A 14,999-nucleotide genomic window follows, 5' to 3' on the forward strand; every position below is an offset into this window, starting at 1 on the left:
CACGTCAGCCTCCCAGGTAGCTGAGACTACAGGTGCATGCCACCATGCCTGACTTTTTTTTTTTTTTTTTAAATTTTTCATAAGGATGGGATCTCGTTGTGTTTCTCAGTCTGCTCTCAGACTCCTGAACTTAAACAGTCTTGTTTCCTCAGCCTCCTAAAGTATTGGCATTAAGTACTTGTGCCACCACGCCTAGCCCAGTTCTTTTCTATCTGAAGAGAACTGTGTGATTTCTTAGGCAAGGGTGCTGATGTTTAAATATAAATGTGACTCTGACTTTTTAGGACTATAAAATTTGCTTCCTTTAAGTAGTAGCAACCTTTTCAGGAGATGATTTAAAAGATTGTTAAGACCACCTAGGTGCGGTGGCTCAGGCCTGTAATCCCAGCAATTTGGGAGGCCGAGGCGGGTGGATCACCTGAGGTCAGGAGTTCAAGACCATCCTGACCAACATGGAGAAACCCCATCTCTACTAAAAATACAGAATTACCCGGGTGTGGTGGTGCATGCCTGTAATCCCAGCTACTTGGGAGGCTGAGGCAGGAGATTCGCTTGAACCCGGGAGGTGAAGGTTGCAGTGATCTGAGATCGCACCATCACACTCTAGCCTGGGCAACAAGAGTGAAACTCCATCTCAAAAAAAAAAAAAAAAAGATTTTAAGGCCAAGCATGACGGTTCATGCCTATAATCCCAGTACTTTGGGAGTCACAAGGCAAGAAGATCACTTAAGCCCAGGAATTCAAAACCAGCCTGAGCAACATAGTGAGATACCATCTCTATAAAAATAAAAAAGTTTTTTTAAAAAGAGGTGGTTAATACAGTCAATTAAAATACCAAGAATTAAACTTCTTCTTTTTAATGACACATTTTGTTAGGTACCATTTAATTGTCATATTTTCTTCAGTTAATAGTTAAAAACTTTGAACAATTAAATTAGAAACCAAGAAAAGGTGTAACTTACGTGTGTCTGTGTATGTGTGTGTGTATTTTGGTATGTATGACACTCCGGTGTTACTTGTAGTTGTGTAGGCATTATTGGCACTTTGATCATCAGTGATGTACTTAAAGGACATCATCATTTACTCACCTTCTCTTTCCCTCTTCCTCATCCTTCATTAATGACCTCACCTTCACTGGGTGCTCAGCCTTCTTTACACACGCTTTCAGTTAGTCCTCATAACAATATTATTAATCATCTCTATTTTACAGATGAAAAACTGAGGCTGTGAGATAACTTACCCAAAGCCACAGAACCGATCATTTTTTAAATTGTGTCTTTTACAACACAGAGTTTATGAGGACTTAGTATATAGAGAAAAATGGTTAATAGCTGGAGAATAGACCTTGGAGATGATAAATATAAGAAAGTTTGTCATTATGCAGCCTTGTGCAGTCGTTAAAAAGCCCATGGAAGCATGGTTTGCACTTCTAGTTCACATGGTACCGCAAGTACCAGGATCCTCAGGTATTCTCTACAGAAGACTGAATTTGAATGCCCTTAGGAGGCACAGGCCCACTCCAGTAGAACTCGGACCCAACATTTACTGTCTGAATCTTAGTGCTTCACTCTCACTTGCCTGGTTCTTGGAAGAATTTGAGCTATGAACTGTTCACAAAAAGGGAAAGCTTCCTTTATTGGGATATGTCACTTACGTGGAATCCTTTTCTCTCTGACAGTTCAGGGAAAGTGATAGATTGCTGTCACTAACTGCTGGCAACTTACTAAAATTGTTAAAATTTATAGTTGATTGTCTTCAGTATTCCAATACTTCGGTATTTGGCACTGAAAATACATATATGTGCTTTAATAGAAAAGGTTTCTGTCTTTGATTAGTGAAGAAGTAGATAGAAGTTGAACCAAAAGCAGTACCTCTCAGTTTCTTTGTTGGTTTTTTCTAAATGTTGGCCCTTCCTCAGTGTCACTGTCGTAGGTCTGTTGCTCTTCTCATCGGCATTCTCTCTGAAGATGATCGCATCTGTTTCCATGGTGTTAAGACCATTTGTGGGCTGGTGACTACCACATTTATATCTGTAGCTCTGTATTCTGAGCCACAGATGTATATGTCCAGCTGTCTACTTTTCATCGCTATCTAAATGTCTGTTGACATCTCAAATATAACTGGCCCTAAAACAAACTCATTATCTTGTCTAAAATTTCCTGATTGTACTGAAAGATCATATGGCCTGTACTTCATTCAGTTTTCTTTCTTGTAAAATGTGGTTGCAGGGTGAGGGGGAGGGAATAAATATTGCTTTTGGTTTATGGCTGTCCTTAGGGGGCTCTAGGATCGGTGACAGAAATTACCCTGTGTGTAACTTTCTGTGTATGTGTTTAAATGAACAACATAAATATCTTTGAAAGAAAGTAGAAGGCAACAAGAAATTTTGTGAGGTCTATGTAAGAATAGAATTACGTTTCCTAATCTTACCCTAACAAATAGTAAGAATTTTTGCCGATGTATGTTTGTAATCTTCCAGCTTTTCTTTTTGCAGCAGCTGCTGGAGCCATTATCTTCTCTCTGCCAGGCTTCCTACTCATGCTACTTCTTAATTGCCAGGGTCTACAACAGTGGGGCCCACAGGCTTTATCCAGCCTCGCGGTGACCTGGGGATGACCCTTCTGTCTCTAAAATTTTGTCACTCTGCTTTTTAATTTTTAAAAGTGTCGCCAGCTGGATGCGATGATGTGTGTCTGTAGTTGTGGCTACTCTGGCAGCTGAAGTGGGAGGATCACTTGAGCCCAGGAGTTCAAGGCCATAGTGTACTAAGATTGTGCCTGTGAATAACCACTGCACTCTAACCTGGGCAACAGAGACCTTGTCTCTTGAGGGGGAAAAAAAGTGTTTTCTAAATGCAGAAGCCCGAGTTACTCTATCTCCTCATTTTCCAGCATAGTCTACATCTAGTTGGTCACCAGATCCTACTGGTTTCTTTGCAGAAGTTCTCTCCAAATGCTTCCATCAGAACTCGTTTTACTGCTTTCATTCCGTCATTCCTCGTCTCCGCCCTCAAATGTTGTTCAGTTTTTTTCCTGACTGCCAGTAGCCTCTCTTCCTGTTCCTCCGCCCTTTGCATCATCCCCAGAAATATATTCCTAAAAGACTTATTAACGTAGCTTAAGACAGGTCGCTCACAGTCTGGTGGTCCTCTTTGTCTAAAGTCCTCACTGATCCTGCCATTTCTGGCTCTTTTACCCTTCTTTTTTTTTTTTTTTTTGAGACGGAGTCTCGCTCTGTCACCCAGGCTGGAGTACAGTGGCGCGATCTCGGCTCACTGCAAGCTCCGCCTCTCGGGTTCACGCCATTCTCCTGCCTCAGCCTCCCGAGTAGCTGGGACTACAGGCGCCCGCCACCTCGCCTGGCTAGTTTTTTGTATTTTTTAGTAGAGATGTGGCTTCACCGTGTTAGCCAGGATGGTCTCGATCTCCTGACCTCGTGATCCCTCCGTCTCGGCCTCCCAAAGTGCTGGGATTACAGGCTTGAGCCACCGCGCCCGGCCTCTTTTACCCTTCTTATCTTCATAATGTGTACTTCCCTCTGCCTGGACCTCACTGAGAAGATGCCACGTCCCCTACACGCTGCCCTTACCACCACACTGCAGAGGGTCTTGCTGCCTCCTAGAGCACCGTCTAGACCTCTGTACTGAGACTCAGTGGTTTTTACTTCACTAGCTCGAGAGACAAGGAGTTTTAACTGTCTCATGTTCACGTTCCTGGTGCCTAGCACATTCTTTGGTCTACAGAGTAGATACAAATTTTATTTGAATACAGATTTTTATTTCCCAATTGGTTGGAAATACTAAGAAAAAAAGGTGTGTGTGTGTGTGTATTTTATTTAATTTTATTTTTTTCCTGTCAAACTGTTCTTTATTTCAGGGAGAGGGCAGGGAAGGGGGCTCCGTCTTTCTTGGCAGCGGCTTTCCTCATGGCGGCCAGGACGTTGCTCAGCTCCTCCCACTTCCTCTTGGTGCGGATGTGCGCCCCCACCCTTTTCTTGATGAACTTGAGGGCCCATTTGTCCTTGGAGACCTTCAGTAACTCCTTGGCGTGCTGCTCGTACGGGGCGAAGCCACATAACTCCGGATCATGCCCCGCACAAACTTGGTGTGTTTGGTCAGACGTCCGCGGCGGAGGCTGTGCCTGGGCTTGCTCAGGTTCTTGGTCACCTTTTGGCCCTTATTGAGGCCCATGGCCACAGGGTAGCGCAGAGCCAGGGCTGCTGTTCTCCAACCGTGGCCTTGGCGGAAGGGCTGGGACTGGCGCCGCGTGGAACTCTGGGATTTTTTTTTTTTTTTTTTTTTTCCGCCGAGACGGAGTCTCGTTCTCGCGCAGGCTGGAGTGCGATGGCGTGATCTTAGCTCACTGCAAGCTCCGCCTCCTGGGTTTGAGCGATTCTTCTGCCTCAGCCTCCCGAGGAGCTGGGATTACAGGCGCGCGCCTGGTACCATGCGCAGCTAATTTTTGTATTTCTGGTAGACACAGGGTTTCACCATGTTGGCCAGGATGGTCTTGAATTCCTGACATCAGATGATCCACCAGCCTCGGCCTCCCAAATCCCACGCCTGGGATTACAGGCGTGAGCCACCACGCCCGGCCCTGTATTTTTTATTAGGAAATATTGGACGGTATCTTCTTGTTTTACTGCCTTCTGAACAGCCTTGCAAATGTTTCTTTTTATAGCTGTTTTATCCCAACTTCTCTGTGTTCTCATGGACTCAGTGGGGTCTCCCAACTACTGTGGTGGTTTTGGTTGGCCTGGAAAAGCCTCCTGACCAGCGGTTGGGACTTGGGCCCACTACCCCTGCCAGCTCTTCAGCCTTCGCGGGTCTTCTTTATGGCAGCTCTTTCCTTCTAGAAGTTCCCACTCAATGTTTGAAGTACCCCCAAGTTCTGAACCTTGGAGGCACACTCATCTTATTAATGGCAGAGTTGGGACTTACGCTTAGTTACCTTGGCTGTTTCTCTTCCGTTTTATTGATGGCAGCAGCCAGAATTCTTGGCAAAGGTCTCTGGATTGGACTGGTAAGTTTTGTTCATACCACTTCTCACATGTAAATTTAGATAATCTGCTGAGCTGCAGATACTTACTGTGTTACGGTTTTGAGATAATAACATCTTTGTGACTGAAATTAAACTTTTTTTTTGTCTTGCTGCAAATTCAAGTCTATTATAATTCTCAACTTTCTTCGCAGCCCTAAATTTACCATTCGTTAAGATTGCTTGGCATGTGATTTTTTTTTTTTTTTTGAGATGGAGTCTCTCTCTGTCACCCAGACTGGAGTGCAATGGTGCAGTCTTGGCTCAGTGCACCCTCCGCCTCCTGGGTTCAAGGCATGCACTACCATGCCCACCTAATTTGTGTATTTTTAGTAGAGACCGGGTTTCACCGTGTTGGCCAGACTAGTCTTGCACTCCTGACCTCAGGTGATCTGTCTGCATTGGCCTCCCACAGTGCTGGGATTACAAATGACTTTAGGATTTTAATTTTAATCTTGCCACCTTTGATCCTATCCCAGGCTCCTCAACTGTGAAGTGTCATCATCTAGATTTAGAGAATTAAGATTAAAATGTAGTCAGGGTGCATTGGCTCACATGGAAATAATCTCTGCACTTTGGGAGGCTGACGGGGAAGTACTGCTTGAAGCCAGGAGTTTAAGACCAGCCTGGGGAACATAGGGATTCCCCGTATCTACCTAGATTAAAAAAAAAAAAAAAAAGGAAAAGTAGGTGGGCATGGTAGTGGGCCTGGAGTCCCAGCTACTCTGGAGGCTGAGGTGAGAGGATCACTTGAGCCCAGGAGTTGGAGTCTACAGTGAGTTAGGATGGTGCCAGTGCACCCCAGCCTGAGTGACAGAGCGAGGCCGTGTCTCTAAAAAGGAAGAAGAATAATAAAAAAAGATTAGACTGTTAAGATATCCAGGCTTTTTGAGCCTTACCTTCTACCAGAATTAATAAAATACAGAAGTAGGTTTATATTTGAAATGCTGCTTCTGTGGTAAGCTTTAGGCTTTTGTAGCTTTCCATTCCTCATGTTCAGTTGATAGCTGCGGTCAAGCCAGAGGTCATTCTAAGGATTGGAGAGCTGGCTTGCCTCAAGACTCAGTAGTGAGCATGGTTCAGTGGCTCTTTTGGATCAGTCTGGGCCCTCTCTTGAATGCAGATGAGGTAAAAACAGGTGATCCATTTCAGGCTGGCAAGAATAAACTCTAGATTGTTTTTGTCGCTTGTTTCAGATTAGACGTGTGCGTGCACACCTGCCTCTGAGTATGTCCTTGTGTATATTTCAGAACCTAATAATGACCACTTGCTTTACTTACTGTGGAGTTTTATCTGCTCTTGCCTATACATTTCCAGCTGCTGTTTTTTTTTTTTTTGAGATGGAGCCTCGCCCTTTCGCCAGACTGGAATGCAGTGGGGTGATCTTGGCTCACTGCAACCTCTGCCTCCCGGGTTCAAGCGATTCTCCTGCCTCAGCCTCCTGAGTAGCTGGGAATACAGGCGTGCACCATCACCCCCGGATAACTTTTGTGTTTTTGGTAGAGATGGGTTTCACCATGTTGGCCAGGCGGGCCTCAAACTCTTGACCTCAAGCATTCCACCTGCCTCAGCCTCCCAAAGTGCTGGGATTACTGGTGTGAGTCACTGCACCCTGCCAAATTTTCAGCTTCTTTCTCACAGGCAAGCAAAGGAAGAGGGGATGTACGTTAGATTAACTTTGAGCTCTAAGGTTGAAGGGTCATTTGCCATCATATTCATTTTATAGGTGAAGTCACAGACTTAGAAATGTTGCCTGCCGTCAACCAGCTGATAATGACATAAGATCAAAATAACAATGGGAATATTTAAATTTTTACTTTAAATATATATTGAATTTGACCTGGTCCTCGGGCTTGTTGGAGTAAGATTATCAGGTAGAATATGGCAGACTGTAAAAGTGGCCCCAATGACCTTTTCTTGGTGGGAAGATTTCCTACTACTTTTCTTCAGCGTTTATGATCATCTATAGGGGTGGTAGGGGGAGTAGCTGATAGTAATACCAATCCATGAGAAGATGTCTGGTGATTTTGCTGGGAGAGGTGATGTGGAGTGTGTGAAGGGAATAAGATGAGAGTTGCAGTAGTAATGAAATATTACATCTGACTCGATCTTCCTGCACAGAATCATGGTTTACTGTAAAGGAAGAGATGGTCACGTGAAGATAGATTTGTAGATTGTTACAGCTGAAAGCAGCAAAATATATTGGAAAGAATATATGGACTTCGGAGCCAGGGACCAGAAGCTAAATTCTGGCAAGTTGCCTAACCTCATTGTGCTAGTTTCTCTAGTTTTTATAATAAAGATGATAATGCTCACCTCACACAGGGTTGTGAGGATTTAAGGGGACAGTGCATATAAAGTAGATACTGAAGAGGGGTGGATGGTATGAGGGACAACTTGATTTAGAGGAATGATCACATGCTTTGGAGTCAGGCAGGATTTTCATATCAGCTTGGTCACTAATGTTTACCTAGGGCAAATAGGTAACCTTCTCTGGAGTCCAGTTTCTCTATAATGCATACACATTTTGAGCTTTAACTGAAATAACGTACGTAACTGTTTAGCACAAGATACCTATTCAATAAGTGGTCTAGGAGCTGGCGGATGCTTTAAAGAAGGAACATCTAAATTTAGCTTTATAGTCCTGTTATATACCTCAATATGTCACCATCTAATTTTGGCATCAAAATTAGAGTTCCTTAGAAACAAAATTTAAAAAGTTTACATCCTTTTCTTACCATGCAGCCCCTTTTAAAGCTAATTTATTTTACTTTCTGACACCATTTCTGTGCTTTCACTTAGGAGTTCTTACATCTTTTTGCTTTCAGTCTCTTCCTTTCAGTTTCTTAAAAATGATACTGGGCCGGGCGCGGTGGCTCAAGCCTGTAATCCCAGCACTTTCGGAGGCCGAGACGGGTGGATCACAAGGTCAGGAGATCGAGACCATCCAGGCTAACACCGTGAAACCCCGTCTCTACTAAAAAAATACAAAAAATTAGCCCGGCGAGGTGGTGGGCGCCTGTAGTCCCAGCTACTCGGGAGGCTGAGGCAGGAGAATGGTGTAAACCCCGGAGGCGGAGCTTGCAGTGAGCTGAGATCCGGCCACTGCACTCCAGCCTGGGCGATAGAGCGAGACTCCGTCTCAAAAAAAAAAGATACTGGAACATTCTTTAAAAAGCAGGCAAACGAAGTCAGAATAATAACAATAAAACATTGCAGGCTGTGAACTGGCGTGGTACCGACAAAGGTTACTGTAATTAATCACCTTAAGCACTTTGGTAAATATTTGGTAGATAGGTATTTCAGTATATAATGGACAAATATTTTATTTGTGGAAATTGAAGGCCCGTAATAAATTGAGCATATTTAGTATGCAACATAACAGAAAAAAATTGATGGTAAAAGTTGCCATTTCAAAGTGCAATTCTTTCTCATCACGTGTAAACCTTCCCATTTTTAGAGTCTAGTGAGGTTCAAAGTTTGGTGTCACTTCTCCTTGTACTTTCTGAAACTACAATTTATGGTTAGGCTTTAAAATTAAAAAACATTTTTTTTTTCCTTTTTCTTCTCCTCCACTGCCCCCTAATTTCTGTCCAGGAAAGGTTTATATGTAGAAAACATAATAAATCACGTGATTTCTATACCTTTTCTACATTCTTAGGACTCAGTTTAAAGAATTGTTTTAATGTATGTTCCTTCCATACTTCCTCCAGATAGAATGATTATTTCACCATTGCTCCATTAAAGGATAAAAATAAATTTTATTTTTGACCATGCTATGGTTTAAATATGTTCCCCTAAAATTCATATATTGAATTCCTAACCCCCAATGTGATGGTATTAGGAGGTGGGGCTTTTGGGAGAGACAATTAGATCACCAATGCATAGCTCTCGTGAGTGGGATGAATACCCTTATAAAGAGGACTGAGAAAGGCCCCTTGCCCCTTCCACCATGAGGACACAGCTAGAAGGCCCCACCGGTGAGCTAGGAAACCAGCCCTCACCAGAATCAACCTGTCAGCACATTGATCTTGGATTTCCAGCCACCAAAACTGTGAGAAATAAATTTCTGTTGTTTATGTCACTCTGTCTATGGTATTATGTTATAGCAACCTAAACAGATTAAGACCTTTTATATTGTGCCCAGTGTATTTGATCCAGAGGTTATTCTGCTGTAAATAGAATTTGATCAGTGGAGATAGGGAATTTCCGCAGGATTCATCTTCAAAATAGAGTATTTTGAGAAAAGAAGTAAGAAAATAGCCTGTAGGTAAGTAGTTACTGAGAAAGGCAGGAAGCCAAATCTGACACTGCTGCGAAGATCCTAGTTTAAAAGGATCAATGTTAAGCTCAGAGAATTGGCTTTCTTATTCTTTTTTTTTTTTTTTTTTTGAGACGGAGTCTCGCTCTGCCGCCCAGGCTGGAGTGCAGTGGCCGGGTCTCAGCTCACTGCAAGCTCCGCCTCCTGGGTTTACGCCATTCTCCTGCCTCAGCCTCCCCTTATTCTTGTCAACCATGTATCACTGTATTTGAATCTACACTTGGATTTTCCATACTTTAGTGGGGTTTCTGTTGTTGCTTTATATTGTGGAGTATTATTTTAAAATCAGACTCCATCTAAACAGATTTTGTTAATTATGGCTTCATTTTTTTGTTCTCATCCCAGAACATCTTGTCGGCTCCTAGGAGTACGTTTGAAACAATATATTTTGATGTTCAGGCTGTTTTCCTGCTTCCAGCATTTGTAAGGGCTCTGACCCACTTACAGGAGGAGAAAACAAAGATACATTATTTTGGTTGAGAGGGACTAGATGTAACTGCCTCAGTGATACCTTGATAATTTAGGAAAAACGTCCTTTGTTCTCTCTATTGAGTGACGTATGCAAAGATAAATTGTAATGAAATTTTTTTCTGACTTAATAGGAAGGAAGGAATGCTATCTATAGTCTGTGCTTTCTGATGTTAAATTGTAGCTTTTGTTTAAGAAGTTTTTCATAAAAATTTTAGGTTGCTTATAACATAGGAAGGTTTATCTTCTTGTTGCCCTTTTTAACAACTGATTAAATTGTGCTATATAGGAAGAATGTATAATTTATAGCTTCTGATAAATGAGGCTATTTCTAAAGTAGGGTTTCCTAATCAGGAGGCTGGACTGTTCAGATATGTAGGGCAGTTGTACCCTCTGGTTTGCCAGGGATGGCTGTGATTTATATGTGTTTTCTTGGCTTGCTTATTAGGAGAAGTGGAATGAAGTCCCTTCATTCTTAGAAGTGTATTGGATGATAACTTTACCTGGCTGCCCCGGCTTAATGACTCCGTAGACCTCAAGTTTGCTTACTGCCTTCGTGCTTTGTTCTCTTGTCAAGATGTCCATTTTGGCAGAAAGTTTAGAAGGATGTGCTCCAGAATGGTCGTGGTTATTTCAGTCTAGGTGGTGGGGTTATAAATGATGTTACTTTCTTCATTGTGCTCATTTCTAATTTCCTACTGAATGTAATGATTTTGTTACTAAAGTCAAAACACAGAACAACAAATTATCAGAAATTATTTAATTTTAACAAAAATGAAATCATGACTGTGTAATGGTGAAGCTTGTCATTCAGGCTTCTGGGTTCCAATAATACAAACTGACTGGCTGTTTTCTTTCTAGTTACAGTGATTGAAGTAGGTTGTGTAATGAAGGAGTAGGCAATGGGAGAGGCAGCAGCTGTGGGCACACCACTGGATCAGCCTCTGGACCATGGTGCTAGATAATGTCTTGCCACTGAATCTGAGTCCTTCCAGTGAATTTCCCCTGTAGTTTTGCTGCTTGTGACCTCGAGACTTCTTTGGAGAGTCACCACCAGTGGGCATGTTAACAAACTTGAGCCTAGGCCATGTGCCTCTGCCTTGGCTGCCTGGGAGTAAGGACAGGCAGTACCTCCTGGCTCCTGGAGTGGGAAGTAGTGCTTTATGCTGACTCCTGTCCAAACTTTTCTCAGCATCTTTTCTCACCCAAGGGTTGATGATGATGATGGTTTTGTTACCTTGACTGTTGATCAGTTAGGACTTTGAGAGAAGTATCACCTTTCAAGGTCCATCTGCCTTGAAGTGAAAAATGATTGTTAATTTTGCAGCTAGTTGTTTATCCAAGTGATGCTGCTTTGCTGTTGTTTACCCTGCATGATTCAGCCTTTATTTAGAAGCTTTTTGTCATTTGTCTGGTTGGGGGAGTATGGAATAGTTATTTTGACAGGGGAGCTAATTTAGATATATGCCTTGCCTTTAACTCTAGGTTATTTTGTTCATGAGTTGTGTCAAACTTAATAATAATATAGCTTTTTTAGTGCTATAATTGTCAGACTCTACTGCTGCTTTTATTGCCTGTTGACATTTAAATGTTTTCCCCTAAATCAGTCTTAAGACTTAAATGTTTATAATGCACCTATAACCAAGCAGGAAAAATAGAAATATCTTGAGTTAATTGCCCTGGATGGTGCTTCCTTACGTTCTTCGTGTTTGGCTTGCAGCTTTACCACAGCACTCGGATGTCTCATGTCTGGTTGTAGACCCTATCTCCATTCAGTCTTTGTGATAACTCTGCTTATCTGTGAAGGTATTCAAGTTTTAAAGTATGTATCATGGTCACACCAAAAGCTTTGTGGCCTCTTCTAAGTTTATTTTTTCCTTTTTCTAGTTAGAAGTTGAATTTGAGATTTAAGTAGTATTTAGAGTTCCTTTTAGAGATGAAAACTCTCTGGGCCGCAGAAGAATGATCAGTTTAGACTGTTTGCTCCTCCGAGCTTTGAGTTGTTCTAGTGAGGAAGATTTGTTTGATGAACAAGAGTATTTGCACATTCTTCTCCGAGGAATTAGAACATGTCATTAAGCCAAGTAAAGGTGTAATGTGCTTTTCAGAATGTACTGAGAAGATTACATAATTTAGTGAATCTTTTATTAGTAGACTTGCTGTAGGGAGTAGAAATATGCAGGATGTTATGACAAATAATAATGGTTAGATTTTCTATTCTAATTTTTCCTTTAATTTTTCAAATTAAAAAATCATCTGGCAGCCTACAGAATGGTATTTAGAACATCACACCTTTCCAGACAGGGTTTGGTCAGAAGCTAAGTTTGTGGGCTTTTGAGAGGTGGTGTTGCATTTGCTGCTGGTACAGTGTCTTGGGTTTCTAGTCATCTGTCAGGAAGCTGGTCATGTATGGCATTCTGGCCTCTGGCCACTCTCCAGGCCCAGTGCCCATCTTTACACAAACTTGACTTCCTAGTATCACCAACTATAATTTAAATCCTTCAGCTAATGTCTATTGCTCTGGAGATGTTATGTCATATTCTGCATCTCTCAGCACTGTATGAAACAGTGTTCTCAAACTAGTCTTTTGATTCTGTATTTGTGGAGGTGGTTCATTGTGTCTTTTCAATTATTTAGTTTTTTAATAAAAATCTTGAGACACTTTTTCTTGATTACTTAAATTTGGCATTTCACACCCGGTACCCATGGACTCTTGTCTTTGCTTCTGTTGTTGGTTAGGGTATACTGGTGTGCTCTTGTCTTCTCTCTGGCAAGTGAACTACAGGTCGTTGTAAGAGGGGAATGGTGTTTGTTTTATGTGTCAAAAATTTCTGAATTTTTCATCTTGGACCTGTCATTTACTAGGCATGTTATCTCCTGTATTGTCCTGAAATCTATTTCCTTATCTGTAAAATGGGAATAGAACCTGTTTTCCCCCTTCACAGTACCATTATATCAGAAGTGATAATACTGTATGTCAGTGGATCTGCTGCCTGTAAATGATAATTTGCACCATTATTTTATGCACCACCAAGAAAGAAAAATCCCTGCTAATTAAACTATGATATACTGTTGATGGGAAGATGCACTCTGTTATCAGAAATTGTGAATGTGAAAAAATACATATTAGAATAAATGAAATATTTTATGTGAAAACACTACTGTCCATAATGTTGTCAGTGATATTTTAAAAACCACAAATCCTATAATGTCATTTCCCTGTCTTAAACTCCTGAAAGATAAAATTAACCCTTCATATGATGAACAATGTCTAGATCAGAGTGTGGCATCTGCAGCACCCGAGTACTTGTTAGGAATGCACCTTTTCAGACCCTACTCCATTCCTATGGAATCAGAAACGCAGGGATGGAACCCAGAAACTGTACTGTAACAAGGTCTTGAGGAGATTCTGACATATACCTAAGTTTGAGAACCACAGATCTAAGTCAGATCTATTTCAAGTTTCTTTTGTTTTTGCTCTTCCTCTAATGTACCTATAGATGTTAGTATAGAAGTACTGCTAGAGTATAAATGAATTCCCCTCTCCGCAAGAAATTATCCCCCGGACAATAGCGCTGTGCAACCTCTTTCATATTAGAGGGAACTATCTCAATGCCTTTATTTTGAATAACCGAGAATTCTTTGTGATGACATAAATGGAAATGGTTTCAATCTTTGTTAGTTTTAGGTAATTTCACTAGTAGCGTTCCCTAGTAGAAATAGTTTTTTTAAAAGACATTTTAACACCTGTTATTTTTTTCTCACAGTTTCAAATGTTGAATGTTTCTCATGCCTTATAGATCATATAAAAAAGCAAAACAATAAGTGATTGTGATATAGAGAGGATATATTTGTATGTGTATAAAACCAAATGGAAAAGCTAACTGACATGAATGAGAATGAGTAGTTATTTTTGACCTGGGGAACACTTCCTTTGGCAATACCACACATATTTAAAATGCACGCGCATGCACACACACACACAATCTCAGACAACATAGAAGTGAAAATGCTGCATTTCAGAAAACTGACTTTAGACTAAAGAAATGGCTTTACTGATGAGTACAATGATAATAAGGTGCATGTGATAAAGCATTTGAAGTAAACTTGCTTCATGACAATGGGAAAAACAGTTTTTCCAAATATTCTATAACATGAATTTAAATACGTATGTACTTGAATTAAACATTAAATATTATAAGCAAACATTTGACTATTTTATCTCTATTCCTACAAGTTTACAAAATTTTGATGGGAGCAATGGCCAAATAATATTTGTAGTTTCCAGAAAATTACATTACCCTGTCTGCCTCAAATGGTCTCCCACGGGGGTATCTAATCTTTTGGCTTCCCTGGGCCACATTGGAAGAAGGAGAATTGGCTTCAGCCACACATAAAATACACTAACACTAACGATAGCTGATGAGCTTTAAAAATTGCAAAAATTACTTAGGAAAGTTTGTGAATTTGTGTTGGGCCTCATTCAAAGCTGTCTTGGGCTGCATGCGGCCTGGTGGACAGGCTTGGTCTAACAACTCTTTCTTCTTGTGGAATTCGTGTGTTCTTTGAAACTCTGTTTCCATCTTCTCCATGTCTGTGACACCCTCTTTTCTTACCCAACCTGAACCTTTTGTTTTTCCTGCCTCATACAGCATGTGTTGAATCCTGTATCAGCACACCTATCTTGGTTGCTTTGGTGCTTTTCTGCTTGCTGATTTTCTTCTTCTAATGTGTAAGTAATTTTAAGGCTGCCTCTCCAATGCAGTATGTAGCTAAGTGGTTAAGAGCATGGGCTTTGTAGACAGTCTTTGTTTGAAGGATGATTTAGTTACTATTTAGTTTTATACCATTGGGTAAGTTACTTAATTTTTCTCAGTCTCTGGAAATTGATAATAGTTTGTTTGCTGCATTATTTTACGGGTTAAAGTGGCTCATAGTAAGCATCAGTATAGCCTGTTATTAAATTTTGTTGTCATGGTGTTGAGCACATCGTAGGGATGCAGGAAATTTTTTTTTTTTTTTTGAGACGGAGTCTCGCTGTGTCGCCGAGGCTGGAGTGCAGTGGCCAGATCTCAGCTCACTGCAAGCTCCGCCTCCCGAGGATCCAGGAAATATTTCTTAAATGAGGTAGTAGAAGTTTCTCTTTCTCTAACTGTCTGTGGGTAGATTGAAAA

The 14,999-nt window shown here is 41.2% G+C and overlaps 1 protein-coding gene and 1 pseudogene across 15 annotated transcripts in view; one reads left to right on the top strand and one right to left on the bottom strand.

Annotated features, from left to right (window-relative positions):
* The window catches only part of SRPK2 (SRSF protein kinase 2), a 290,037-nt gene that overhangs the window by 146,266 nt on the left and 128,772 nt on the right, over positions 1 to 14,999 (top strand). The gene's annotated exons all lie outside the window — the stretch shown is intronic.
* LOC117073349 lies at positions 3,714 to 10,410 on the bottom strand (annotated as a pseudogene).

The sequence above is a fragment of the Trachypithecus francoisi genome, unplaced genomic scaffold (assembly GCF_009764315.1).
Source record: "Trachypithecus francoisi isolate TF-2019V2 unplaced genomic scaffold, Tfra_2.0 Lachesis_group4, whole genome shotgun sequence".
Lineage (NCBI taxonomy): Eukaryota > Metazoa > Chordata > Mammalia > Primates > Cercopithecidae > Trachypithecus > Trachypithecus francoisi.